Below are 14015 nucleotides of genomic sequence, written 5' to 3' on the forward strand. Positions count from 1 at the left end.
CAGCTTTATTCCAATGAAGACTTCTTCCACTGGTCCACTTTTGTTAGAAAACCAACTACAGTACTTATTAGTAGTTTAGAGATGTAGGTTTTTCTGTTAGAGAAATATCATTGCCTACCATTCCAACCAACCAGTCAACATGTTTAGCCTAACTTACCTCTAGGGAAGAGGTCTAACAAAAGGAAGGGGTTTGGAGGAAAAGAGGTCAGCTTTCTCCTCTTGTGCCCTAAGGAAACATGAAGCTGTGACTCCCACCAGAGAGGACATTTTGATTTTTTTTTTTTTTTTGGTGGTGGTATTGGGGATGGAACTCAGGACCTTGTGCTTGCAAGGCAGGCACGGTGCCACTGAGCTAAATCCCTGGCCCCATTTTGCTATTTTGTAGGCCAGAAATACCTTGTGATTTCTTTCAGTACCTATTTGTATAGGTCTTCCAAAATCCAGTGAACACTTGAATGGTTCCACCAGCATTTCCTAGCTTATCCTTAAGGTTACAGCCTTTGGATGCTGGGCATAAAGGACCAATGGTTACTGCACAATGAGGATGAGGGCTGAATGCAAGGAAGAGCTACTGCCTCTTGTAGGTATCTGTCACAACTATTTGTCTCTTTTGTGTGTTTGTGTGTGCGGTCTATACAGCACACTGCTGAAATTCGCAGGGGTTACATTCCTGGAGCACCTGTGAATTGTGAAAAACTGCGCATTTCAGATATGGTCAGAAAAATGCCTGTTTTTTATAGTGTAGACCTTATATATTCTGTGTCTCCCACAGTTATGTAATTTAAAATACTGTAATAAAGCCTTAGGTACAGGGCACTTTGTTAGCATATTAGGGATCTTAGGGCTTTAGGGACATCAAAACCAAGGACACTCGAGATAATACAGCAGGGTGTTATGCGTAATGCTGATGCATCTGCCTGAGATGGGTTACAGGGCAGCAGCCAATCAGCAGCAAGGAGAACTTAATAACACTCTCAGATTGGCTACTTTCGAACTTCCTGCCAAAAAACAATTGAAGGAGGCTATTTGTGGTTTCTGCAAAATTGTGGGGGTTTCTAGAAACTTAGTTCTAACTGAGGCCACAAACAACTGTGACTTCGGAGGAGGGAGTATGCTGTACTTTGTCACAGTTTAAACGTAGGGTTTTGTCTACTTAGGTTAGTTGTCAGAATCATTCACTTAACAAATACTGAGCACTTACTCTATGCCAGACATACTTTCAGGGAAGCAGTGTGGTGAAACCACCTGGTTGGATGATTTCTCAAATTTTTCTACTAGTTTCTACAAAATTGATTCCTAATTCATACATGGTTGAGATTGGAACAGCTCTTTGGGGAAAAAATAATTTATTAAATATTTTCTACATTTGAGGCCCTGTGCTGAATGTATTGTGTTCCTTAATCCAGTAACTTCTGTTTTCCTTCCTTGACTAGGTAGGTGTCATTGCCACTGCCACTTCTCAGGGTCATACCGGCTTTGGTTTTCTCTGAAAGACCCATTATACTCAATTCAGTCAATAAACCCTTCAGTGAATGATTTGTAGGGTGCCATTGCAGATACTGGGGGACATAGTCTAGTGTTTTGGGGAGCTTATTTTGAAACATGGTCTTTGTAGTTCAGGCTGGGCTCAAACTTGTGGCAGTCCTCTTGCTTCACCCTCCCCGAGTGCTGGGATTACAGGTATGCACCTGTAAACTTTTTTTGAGATGGTCTTGGCTGTGTATCAGCCTGATGTCAAACTCACAGTAGTTCTTCTGCCTCAGTCCCTCCGCCCCCCTTACTGGAGATTGAATCCAGAGCCTTCACATTGAGCTACATTCTCCATCCCTTTGTAAATTTTGTTTTGTTTTTGCAGTACCCAGGAATCAAACTCGGGACCTTGCGTTTGCCAGGCAGGCGTGGTGCCACTGAGCTAAATCCCTGGCTCCCCTTTTTAAAACTTTGAGGTGGAGTTTTACTACATTGCCTAGGCTGAGCTCTAACTTGCCTTCTTCCTGCTTAAGCCTCCCAGGGTGTTGGGATTACAGGCATATGCCACCATGCCTAATTAGTGAAGGCCTTTTTCAGTTTAGTATCCATCAGTGCATGAGTGGATAAAGGAAATGTGATATATACATCATGTGTGATTGATATATATAAAGTAAATCCTGCCATTTGAGACATGAATGAGCATGGAAGACATTGTTAAGTGGGTCAGAAATTCAACAGCATGATTTCAGTTTATGTGGAATCCAAAAAAGTGAACTCACAGAGGCAAAGGAATAGAATAGTGGTTACCAGCAACAGACGCAGTGACTGGTCTATGTTGACTAACAGAAAATTTTAGATGAATAAGTTAAACAGATCCGTTGTACAATATAGTGACTAATATATTACTTGAAAATTGCTAATAGATTTTGAAGTGTTCTTTCCACATAAAAATGAGACAATGCATATGTTTAACTTAGCCAGTCTAAAATATGTATTCATACCAAACACTAAGCAGTGTATATAAGCATTTGTATTCTACATTCTACCATTCAGTTCAGTGATCAGCAGCCGCCTGAGAGCTGGCTTTGCGCTTCATTGATTGCTTACACTGTTATGTGAAGGATATACATGTGAATAGGGCATGGTGCCTGAGCCACGGGTATGCAAATAATGAGTGTCCTTTGAAGTCAGGTGGCGATGCATATGATGTCACAGCCTAGTTTTGAGTAAGTCAGAAGACCTACAGGGATGATCTGGGAATTTGATGTGGTGGTAGACCCCTTTTTCTGTGTCTTTATTTTTTTGAGAAAGGGTCTCACTGTGTGTTTCAGTCTGGTCTTAACCGTGTAGTCCAGGCAGGCACGAACTTGGGGGAGTCCTTCCTCAGCCTTGCATAGGCATGTACCACTGTGCCAGGATCTTTTTCCTTTGTGTACACATGCATATTGTACTTGAGGCCTCAGAGCTACACCCTCAGCCCTGGTGTTACTCTTCTTAGCTTTGACTTAGATTTTTCAGGTATCCTCAAAATTGGCATAGACTTGGGTGAATGCTAAATTGAACCAGGCTCCTTACCCTAGAGCTGCATCATTACTAAAGTAGACTGCAGGAGGATGGAGTATCAAGAAAGCCCATTTGTACTGGGAGATATTTACACATTTATGTTTTTGTTTTTAAAGATGTTCTCACTATGTAGTTCAGGCTGGCCTTGAACTCACAGTGATCTTCCTGCCTCAGCCTCCTGAGTGCTGGGATTACAGGCATATGCTACCATGCCTGGCTCATTAACACATTTATGACAGGGCTGTATTTCCTATGTCTTGCTGCCAGGTGGCTTGAATGACCACTGGTGATACACGCATGATTGTCCCATGCATTACTGTACCACTTTATTGCCAGTCATGGAAGCGGGCCAGTGGAACAATCATACATGCAGGAATGTGTTAAGTGCGTTTCAAACTGGAGTCAATTTGCTCAGTGCTCTCAGTTCCTAAACACATGATCTTGCTGAGGGAGATTTTCCAGAATGAAGGTGATAGGAAGTCCTAGGACTACTTTTTCTACAGTGGGCCTAGAGAATAGTAGTCTAGGTTGAAATAGGCTGTAGGAGGACGTGTCTCAAACAAAAAGTGTATTTGAACATTGAAATTTTTGTTTTATTTAGAGTTCACAGGTGAGTTATTGATAGAAGAGAAGATGAATGAAAATATTAACAAAGACAGAGTTAGAATATGGGGCTTGTCTTAGTTGGAATTGTTATAACAAAATACCATAAGCTGAGTGGCTTATATAAAAGGGAATTTTGTTACAGGAAAGCTGTAAAGTCAAGGTACCAGGAGATTTGGTGTCAGATTTCTTTTTTTGGTGGGTTTTTTTTTTGGTACCGGAGATCGAACTCTGTTCCTTGTGCTTGCACAGCAGGCAGTGAAACCACTGAGCTAAATCTCCGGCCCATCAGATTTCGGTCTTGTACATTTCACATGGAGAAAGGTGAAGGATCTTTCTAGAGTTTTTTGTTTTTTGTTTTTTTCGGTACCGGGGATGGAACTCGGGACCTTGCACTTGCAAGGCAGGTGCCAGAAGGATCTTTCTAGTTTCTTTTTTAAGGCCATTTGTAATCTCATTTTATAAGGGCAGTTATAATCTCATTTGTTAAGGCTCTGCCCTTAGACTTAGTCACTTCCCAAAGCCCCTGGCACCTAACACTATCACCTAGGGGGTTAGACTTTAACATAAGAGTTTTGGAAGACACAAATATTCAGACCACAGCAGGACTCACCCGGGATTTTCTGACTCCTGATGACAGCACTGCATATTTAATGAAATGATTGTGACCTAACTGATGAAGTATGGATGAGTGGGGAATGTGTATAAACAATACTGTCCATTTACATAATAGAAATCAGTAGGTAATGGTAAAAGTGGCAGAGAATTAACATCTTACAGGTAAGGAAAAGCTAGAAACGTAAAAGCACTTGGTTTCTGGGGATTTAACAGCAGGGTACTTTAAATCTTCGTGTGGTTGGTGTAGTGGCACATCCCTATAATCCCTATACTACATATATAGTGAGTTCAAGTCTATCCTGAACCACAGTAGGGAGACCATGTCTCAAAACAAGGGACTGGGATGTAGCTTAGGAATGGAGGACTTGCCTAGCATGCATGAGGCCCTAGGTTCTCAATACCACAGAAGGGAAAGGGGCATCTCAATTTCACAGTGTAAGAAATATTAACACAAAACTTACCTGGAGCTTCTTTAGATGTTTCCAGTGTGATCCATTTCTTCCAGGGTATTGCAAAGGTAAGGAAAATGCCATTTATGTACTGCCTTGAGCTGAATCAGGCCATCCTGATTTATTTATAAACTTGAAGTGGTTTGAAGGAAAACAGACTGTAGTAACAAATAAGGAACAGTTTTTCCTAGAAAGCCACACAAGCAGTCTAGGAGCTAAGATGCATGCAGAAGTTTTTCCTGCAGAATTTCAATTTGGGGTTCAATCCCCAGTACAAAAAAGTTTGAGCAAAAGACCTGAATGAGAATTGGCCAAACGTGTGGACAAGTATTCTAGCTTGAAACACCTTGTGCAGGGATTGCATTGTACCTGCCCTATTTTAATAAGAAGTCAGTGGTGAGATGGAATGATGGGGAGAAACAGTAGTTTAATAACAGTGTCACTATGTTGCCCAGGCTGGCCTCAAACTTGTGGCAATCCTCCTGATGCCTCAGTCTTCTGGGTGCTAGAATTACTAAGTGTACAAAACTGCCTGGCTTGCTCTGGCAGCTTTTTAAGCAGAGTAGTATTGTAATTTTTTTGGTTTGTCTTTTCTGCTGGAGATTAAACCCAGGGCCTTGTTCATGCTAAGCACGTGCTCTATCAGACTCCTTCAGTCCCACTTCATTTTTAAATTTTATTTATTTTTGGCTTTTCGGTCAGGGTCTTGTTACTAGTCTAAGGTCTTGGGCCTGCTCTAGTGTAGGCTGGTCTCAAATTTGTGATCCTCCTATTTGAATTTCCTGAATGCTGGGATTAGAGTCATGCATCATCATGGTTGGCACTTTTTAAAAATCTTTTCTGAAGTATTCTTTTCATACAGTTTTGAGTATAGTTTGACACTTTTCTTTTCTTTCTTTTTCTTGGTACCAGGGATCGAATTCTGGACCTTGAGCTTGCATTGAGCTAAATCCCTGGCCCAGTTTGACACTTTTTTTTTTTTTTGGTACCGGGGATCAAACTCTGGTCCTTGCAGGCGGCGAAACCACTGAACTAAATCCCCAGCCCGGGTTTGACACATTTTGACAAAGGTATATTTAACAAATGGTGGTGACTCATTACAGTAAAAATGTTTGCATATTTTTGTCAACTCAAAGCCCTTCTGCTGCTTTTTGCACTTAATTTCCTCAGGCCCTGGTAGATTCTGGGTCTTCACCTTAATTAAACTGCTTATGTCAGAAAAAGAACAACAAAAAAAGAACTAAAATATTTGCTTGTATCTTGGGTACTTTGTTGTTACATTTCTTCCCTCCACCCCCACCCCTTTTGGCCCAGGGGAGTAAACCTGGGGCATTCATACTGAGCAACATCCCCAGCCCTTTTTGAGACAGGATCTCACTAAGTTATTAAATTGCCCAGGCTGGGCTTCAATTTTCAATTCTCTTGCTTCAGCCCCCCATAGTGGTGGGATTGCAGGCATGTGCCACCATGCCTGGCTTGCTTACTATGTTCCTTGAAACAACTTCTTTGACTTCTAAGGCATAGCATTCTTAGTTTTTCTCTCTACTCACCCTCTTCTTTCCCTCCTGACCTCTTGATATAGGAGGCTTCAGAGCTGAGACCTTGGCCTTCATTGTGGTTCCTCCCCTCCCAGCACTCTTAGCGATCCAGTAAATTCAAATGACATCTATATATTAAAAATCGCAATTTGTGTCTCTGGCCAAGATCTCTCTCCTGAACTTCACACTCATTCTACTGCCCATTCGACATTCATGCTTGGGCGTCTGATTTTTCAAATGCAACTCATAGAACTAGCTTAACACCACCCCTCCCCCAGCACTCCTGGTGGTACCCTTCTGCATCTCAGTTGATGGCAATTCCATCCTTCACTTACTCTAGCCAAAAACTTGGGGTTTACAACTACATCCAGTTCATGAGGAAATCTTGGCCCTACTTCTCCACCTTTATCATTAACATCACAGTCAGAACCATCATCCCCCCCACCCCCGGACTTCTGAAGTGCTTTTTCCTGATCCTAACTGGTTATACCATTGCACTATTTCACAGTACAGTAGCCAGGATGATCCTTTTCAAATGTAAAGGTAATATCAGCTCAGCTTAAAACCTGTTAGTGAATTCTTATTTCATTCAGAGCAAAAATAAAATTCTATCCAAGGCCAGTAAGCCCTATTCTGTTATCTCTGTCTCGATCCTGCTGTGTTTTCAGCCATATAACACTAGACTTTTAACTCAGGAGGATGAGGCAGGAGGATCACAGTTTGAGGCCAACCTGGGCTATATAGTGATTTCAAGCCAGCCAGAACTACATAGCAAGACCATGTCTCAAGAAACCAAAAAACACTAGATTTTATACTGATCTTTTTTTTTTTGGTACCGGGATTGAACTCGGGTCCTTGCGCTTGCACAGCAGGCGGTGAAACCACTGAGGTAAACCCCTGGCCCTATACTGATCTTTTGAGTACATGTAGGTCCCTTCTCCCCTGGCATTTCCATCAGCCAGTGCCTTAGATAACCCTAGTGAAAGCTCGGATTTTTTAGGGAGAAGGGGGCGTTGTTTGTGGTACTGAGTATTGAACCAGAAAGTGCTAAGGTATATACCTGGTCAAGCTTTCCCCCACTTTTTTTTTTTTCTGGTACCAGGGATCGAACATAGGACCTTGCTCTTTTGAGTTAGTTGCGGCGACACTAAGCTAAATCCCTGGCCCTCCCCCACTTTTTTTGGTACCAGGGATCAAACTCGGGTCTTTCTGCTTGCGCAGCAGGCGGCGAAACCACTGAGCTAAATTCCCGGCCCTCCTCTCCCACTTTTTGTTTTTTTGGGTTTTTTTTTTTTTGGTACCAGGGATCGAACTTGGGTCCTTGAGCTTGCGAGGCCGGCGGTGGAACCACTGAGCTAAATCCCCGGCCCTCCCCCACTTTTTAAAATAAATTTTATCCATTTCCTCCTTCCTCCCCTCCCTATATACAAAAGCTTTGTTTCTATTTTTTCCCTATCTTTTCATGTCCCTCCCTTCTCCCTTGTTCCCTTTCCCATTTGAACATTTTCTTTCCATTTCCCAGTATCTATATACGTTTTAGTCCTTACTTCCACTTTAATTTAAACGTGTATCGATTTATTTCAATTAGGAGTATGGTCCCAAGGTCCATCCATTTGCCTATAAATGTCTGAAGCTCATCCTTTATGACAGAGTAGTACTCCACTGTATTAAAAAACCACATCTTTATCAATTGATGGGGATTTATGTCTCCAAGATTTAGCTATTACAAACTGTGCTGCTATAAACATGAGTGTGCATATATCGCTGTGGTATGATGCTTTTAATTTTTTTGCCTCCCCTACTTTTTAAAATTTTGAGGCTGGCCTGGAATTTGTGATCCTCCTCCCTCACCCTCCTGAGTAGTTGAGATTATAGAAGTGTACCACTACATTCAGTTAAGACTCTTAAATTTGTATCTCTAGTTCCAGACCTTTCCTCTGCTCAAGATTCAAGAATCCACCTAGGCATGGTACCTGTAATCCCAGCACTCTAGGAGGCCGGGGCAGGATTACAAATTCAGGCCCAGCCAAGGCAATTTGGGTGATTTAGACCTTGACTGGGGGGCGGGGGCAGGTCTGGAGTGTGCCTCAGACTTGGGTGGTGTACACTGAAGGCCTCAGTACTGGGAAGACAAAAGATTCCAGACTCCACAACTCTGCTTGACATTTGGTTGTCTTCATACACCTCAACTTTGGTATGCCTGAAGTGGAACTCTTAAGTCTCCCCATTCCAAAACCAAACTTTTCTACCTTGTCTCTTTTAAGTGTTATTACCATCCACTTATCCTGTTCAGCCAGATTCCTGGTAGTCATCTTGATTCTGATTCTGTAGTATTGGGTTTTCTTTAGTATTGTTTGTTTTTTGAGGCAGGGTCTTGCTATGTAGTTCAGGCTGGCTTTGAACTCACTGTGTAGCCCAGGATGGCCTCAAATTTGAGGCAATCCTCCTGCCTTAGCTTCCCAAATGCTGGGATTACATGTGTGTGCCACCACTCCAGGCTCCTTTTATCAGTTCTTGAGAGTATTTATGGTGACACTGGAAATTGAACTCAGGGCCTTCACCCTGAACTACATCTCTAGCCCTTTTCAAAAGTGATTTGGGCAGCAGGCAGTGAAAAAAATACACCTCCATCTTTTAGGAACTCCCATTTTCTTCTTCTTCTTTTTTTTTTTCTTTTGTACCGAGGATCAAACTCAGGTCCTTGCGCTTGCACAGCAGGCAGTGAAACCACCGAGCTAAATCCCCAGCCCAAAAAGTGATTTTTTTTTTAAATTTAAATTTTATTTTATTAGTACACATTTGCAGTACAAAATATTTACATTCATTGTGGGGAGTTGGTATATGTATAAAATACACCCTATTTTTAATTTTTCTTTCCTTCCCCCAATCTCCATTTATTGGTTTCCTTCTGTTTTGCAAAAGATTTATCTTCCAGTTTTCTATTATCTTTTCTTTTACTCTAGAGTTTAATTATATTTTGAGTTTCTCAAATAAGGGAAACCATGTGTTATTTAAATTTGTGAGTCTGATTTACTTCCTTTAACATTGTGGCTTCAGAGTAGATTCATTTTCCCACAAATGACTCAATTTTATATTCTATTCTTGTAGAACAGTACTCCATTATGTATAAATGTCATATTTTCTTTTTTTTTTTTTCAAAAAGTGATTTTTTGAGACAGCCATTTCATTACTGGCTCATCATGGCCATTTGCATCACCATTGTACCCAGTTTATATATTTTGTGGTACTCACCCCAAATTCTTTATTGCTTTGTTTTTTGAGACAGGCTCTTGCTATGTAGTTCAGGCTCAGGCTGGCCTTGAAACTCACTGGATAGCCTAGGCTGGCCTTAAACTTGCGATCCTCCCGCTTCAGCCTCCTGAGTCCTGGGATTACAGATGTGCACCACCATGCCCAGCCATGTTTACTCATTTTAAAAAATATTCTCACAGAATTATAAGGGGTAGAGTAAGAAAATTCCTTGCCTTACTAATACATACCTGTATACCTGGAAACTGCCTGAAACATACATTTAATGTATATGTATGTGAATGATATGCTTCCCTTGAAAATATACTACCTCCTTCCTGCATTACTCCCCATCCATTTGTTGCTTTAGTAGTCAATAATCATTTAAGAAACCAGAAAAACAGTGTTGCCAGCCATGCTGGTGCACACCTGTAATCACAGCACTCAGGAGGCTGAGGTAGGATTCCCATGAGTTCAAGGCCAGCCTGAACTACATAGACCTTTTCTCAAAGAATAAAACAACAAAAAACCAAAACAAAAGCACGGGCCAGGTACAGTGGTGCACACCTGTAATCTCAACTACTCCAGAGACTAAGGCAGGAGGATTGTACATTCAGGGTGGGTAACGTAGTGTGACCCTATCACAAAACAGAAAGCTGGGGCTGTAGCTTAGTGGTAGAGTGCTGTGTGAGGCCCTGGGTTCAATCTCTAGTACTGCAAAACAAAGAAATGAGTTCAGCCCAGGATCAGAGTGTGGAGTGGGACCAGATGGTTCATGGGTGGCCACAGTAGAGATAGTTCTCTTCATAGTGGTCTTCATAGTGGTCAGCATGGATTAGTTTACTCGAGGGTCTGCCCCAGTTGGTGAGCTCTGAGAGGGATGGGACACTGTCTTCAGCTTGTCACTGATAGTTTTCTAGAGCCGAGCAGTTTGTAGTATAGCTAACATTTATGGAGTCCTTTACTTTTACTGCTCCACATAGCCCAAAGGAAGGTGTGTGAGTCCCATTCAATATAGGATAAAGCTGGCTAAGAGAAGTTGTTACAAGCCCAAGACCACAGAAAGACTTGGGTTTGTCTGGCATCCCCCTGCAGAGCCCAGTGGCTCAGAAAGGTTGTTATAAGCCCAAGACCACCCGAAGACTTGGATTTGAGTCTGGCATCCCCCTGCAGAGCCCAGATTATCAGCTGAGTGGGCTCAGGGCCAGCAGCTGAGCCTGCTCCATAGTGGCTACCTCACAGGCCAGGTGTGCTTGGGCTCTAGCTTCCAGGAAGGGCCAAGACCATCACCAGGAATCCCACGTTAGCAGTGTATGAGCTCTTTGTTGGCACTCCCACACTCCTTTCCCTGGAGGGAAGGGATGAGCCCACTTTGCCTTGCCTGCCTGGCAGAGCTGTTACCCATCTCTATCATTCATTGCAGTGTGGTTCAGGGTTGGGACTGGCACCCTGGGAGTGTGTCCACACCCAGCTAAACTGACCTCAGGTGGGACTCCTTATGTCTCTAGTATATGGTACAATTCACAAACATGGCCACTGAAGTGCACTGGCTACTCCCAAGATGGAGACAGTGGTGCCCACAGTGCAGGAAGTGACCCTTTTCTTGGCCATTCACTTTCCTAATTATCACACCCACTGTCGTGCTTGACACTAGCTTCTGATGCTAGTGCCAAGAGCCAGTGTCAGGTCCTGGCAGGCTAGTTCACCTTGCTCTATGAAGAGTTTGAAAATCTTTCTTTCCTCCTTGGGTGGATATGACCCCTTAGGACTGTTGGTCCTTTTACCAACTGCTTATTTGAAGTAGTTTCTGCCTGCAGTTTTCTAGTGAACAAGTATCAGGAATCAGAGGTGGTTTTTTTACCACATGGGGTGCAGAACATTTAACTTTTCTAAACCTCAGTTGCCTTAGTAGGGAAGCTAACCATGCTGTTTGTTGGGGTTTTGTGCATTAGTGGAAATGACATGCAGTTTTTATTTGGGCTGGATCCTCACAAGCCCTGCACTACTATTGATAGCTCTCATTACACCAAATCTTTTGCTCATGTGTAGGTTCTTAAAGCTGATTCTGCCATTTCCTGTGCTTCAGTTCTTGGCAGTAGAGGACAGCCTTGCCCTTACTCAAGAAAGCCCTAAGACCGATTCTGTTGACAGGTCTTCCCAGGAACATGTTTTATTTTTCTTCTTCCAAATCTCCAGGCAAGCCAGGAAGCCATTCGTGGGAAAATTGCTTCCCTTTGTCTAAACCATCTTGCAGGCATCCAACCTTTTTCTGCCCATTCTGAGTGCCTATAACAACTCCACTGTGTGGCTTCAAGTCAGAGGAAGGGGGTAGGATGGAGGCTGCTTCAGGCCTGAAAGATGGAACACAGCTCACATAACTGGAACTTTTGCCAAGGTGAGCTTAGCAGAAGTAGAGCTCAGTGAAGTCTGTGTCTCCCCTGGCATCCTAGGTGTCACACTAGTACCCACAGAATTCTTGCACACCACCTTGATGTATCTGGTTTTCTCCCAACAGTGACAATATTTCAGTCAGGCTAGGGTTTATCTTCCCTTGTACTTCTACTGCTGGACCTTGCTTATGTGCCCAGAACCCTGCCCCAAGTTTATGGAGGTGAAAAGCTTGGTGTGTAAACCGCTCCCTGCCAAACTGGGTCAGGGACATCTCTTCAGCTTTCAACATGCTTCATAAACATTCACTGTCTCTATAGCTGCTGATAAGTATAGTTCTATGGGTGGGTGGGGAGTTTGCTGAACATTGAATCCAGCACCTTTGCACTGAGCTACATTCCCCAGCACCTGCCTCCTTTAATTTGGAGGATCTTGCTAAATTTGCCAAGGGCAGGCTTGAACTTACGATCTTCCTTGCCTCGGCCTCCCAGAGTGCTGAGATTACAGGTGTGTACCACCACTTCAGCTATTATAGTTTTAAGAAATAGCTCAAAAATATATATATTTCTAATGTTTCAATGTACCTTTTTTTTTGAGGGGAGGATACCATGGGCAGTACTGGGAATTGAACCTGGGGCCTCACAAATGCTTGGGAAGGACTAATACTGAACTACATCCCAAGCCCAAGAAAAAACTATTTCAGGACTGTATAAATCCTAAACTTTATTTGGATTTATACATTTTAGGATTGTATAAATGCTATAAATCCTAAGAACTGCCCATCTATCTGAACTCTATCAGGGTCTTTGTGTAGACATAAAACCTAGGGCCTCACCATACTAGCCAAGCATTTTACCACTGAGCTGCTGCCCCAGCCCATTTTGGAAGCAGTCTTGCTAAATTGCTCCAGCTGTCCTTGAACTTATGATCCTTTTGCCTTGCCTGAGTAGCTATGCAGAATTTATGTCATCATTCCCATATACTGTACATGGGGGTTAACAAAAATGTCTATTTTCTTAAAAAGTAGGGGACACTTTCAGAATGTTGTCACTGCTAATAATTAATACTCTATTTGCTTTTCTGCTAAGTATTACAATTTCCCTTTTTAAAATCTATCAAGGGGCCAGGGAGTTAGCTCAGTGGTGCCAACGATGCCTGCTTTGAAAGCACAAGGTCCCAAGTTTGATCCCTGGTACCAAGAAAAAAAAAAAAATCTATCAAACCATCTTACTCATTTTAGCCAGAATCTAATCCTAGCAGAAATACTAACACCTTAAGAGAAGAGAACTTTCAATAGCTATAAATGAATTTAAATGAATGTGTGTGACTATATATAAAATTATGTACTTTTTTGAGGGTGCTGGGCATTGAATCCAGGACTGTGTGCTCTACAACTAAGCTATGTCCCCCAGCCCCTGAAGTAATTTATTTTAAAAGGACAAGGCTGGGTGTGGTGGTGCACACCTGTAATACTAACACTTGGGAGACTGAGCCAGGAGGATCACTACAAATTCCAGGCCAACATGGGCTACATAGTGACTTCAAGGCCAGCCTAACTATGTAGTAAGACCCCATCTCAAAAAACCAAGGAAATAAAAAAAGACAAACATTGGGGAAGGATGCTAAGTCTCAAACGTACATTCTTTATATTGGCCCATCAAACAATAAAGTCAAATTGAGAAAACCTGGTAAGTCCTTAAGAGATGTTGGGGTTCACTGTATTCCTAGCACTTGGAGGTCGAGGCAAGAAGAGCACCATGAATTCAAGGCCAGCCTGGGCTACATGGTGAGTTACATTCACGAGTAGCCTGAACTCTACATAGTGAGACCCTGTCTCAAAAAAAAGTCCCCGCAAAAAGGAAAAAAAAAAGACTGTGGTTCAGCCTTTTGCTGATGCTAGGCTTCCTATGGGGTTTCTCTACTAATTGGGGTTTGCTAGATTAACAGTGGAAGAACAGTTCTAGTTATTTAGAAAAAAAAGGAGCCTGACTACCAGCTGCAGTGTATTTATCAGTGTTTCAAGATTCTGGCTAACTTCTTACCACTATAGTACCTATTTTGAAGCCATATCCCTATACTCATTTCACTGAATGCTTCCTCCTACATCTAAATTTTATGATGTCTACTCATTTGAATT

This window comes from Heterocephalus glaber, unplaced genomic scaffold (genome assembly GCF_053883595.1).
Source record: "Heterocephalus glaber isolate CG9 unplaced genomic scaffold, H.glaber_assembly_v1.0 deba00000594, whole genome shotgun sequence".
Lineage (NCBI taxonomy): Eukaryota > Metazoa > Chordata > Mammalia > Rodentia > Bathyergidae > Heterocephalus > Heterocephalus glaber.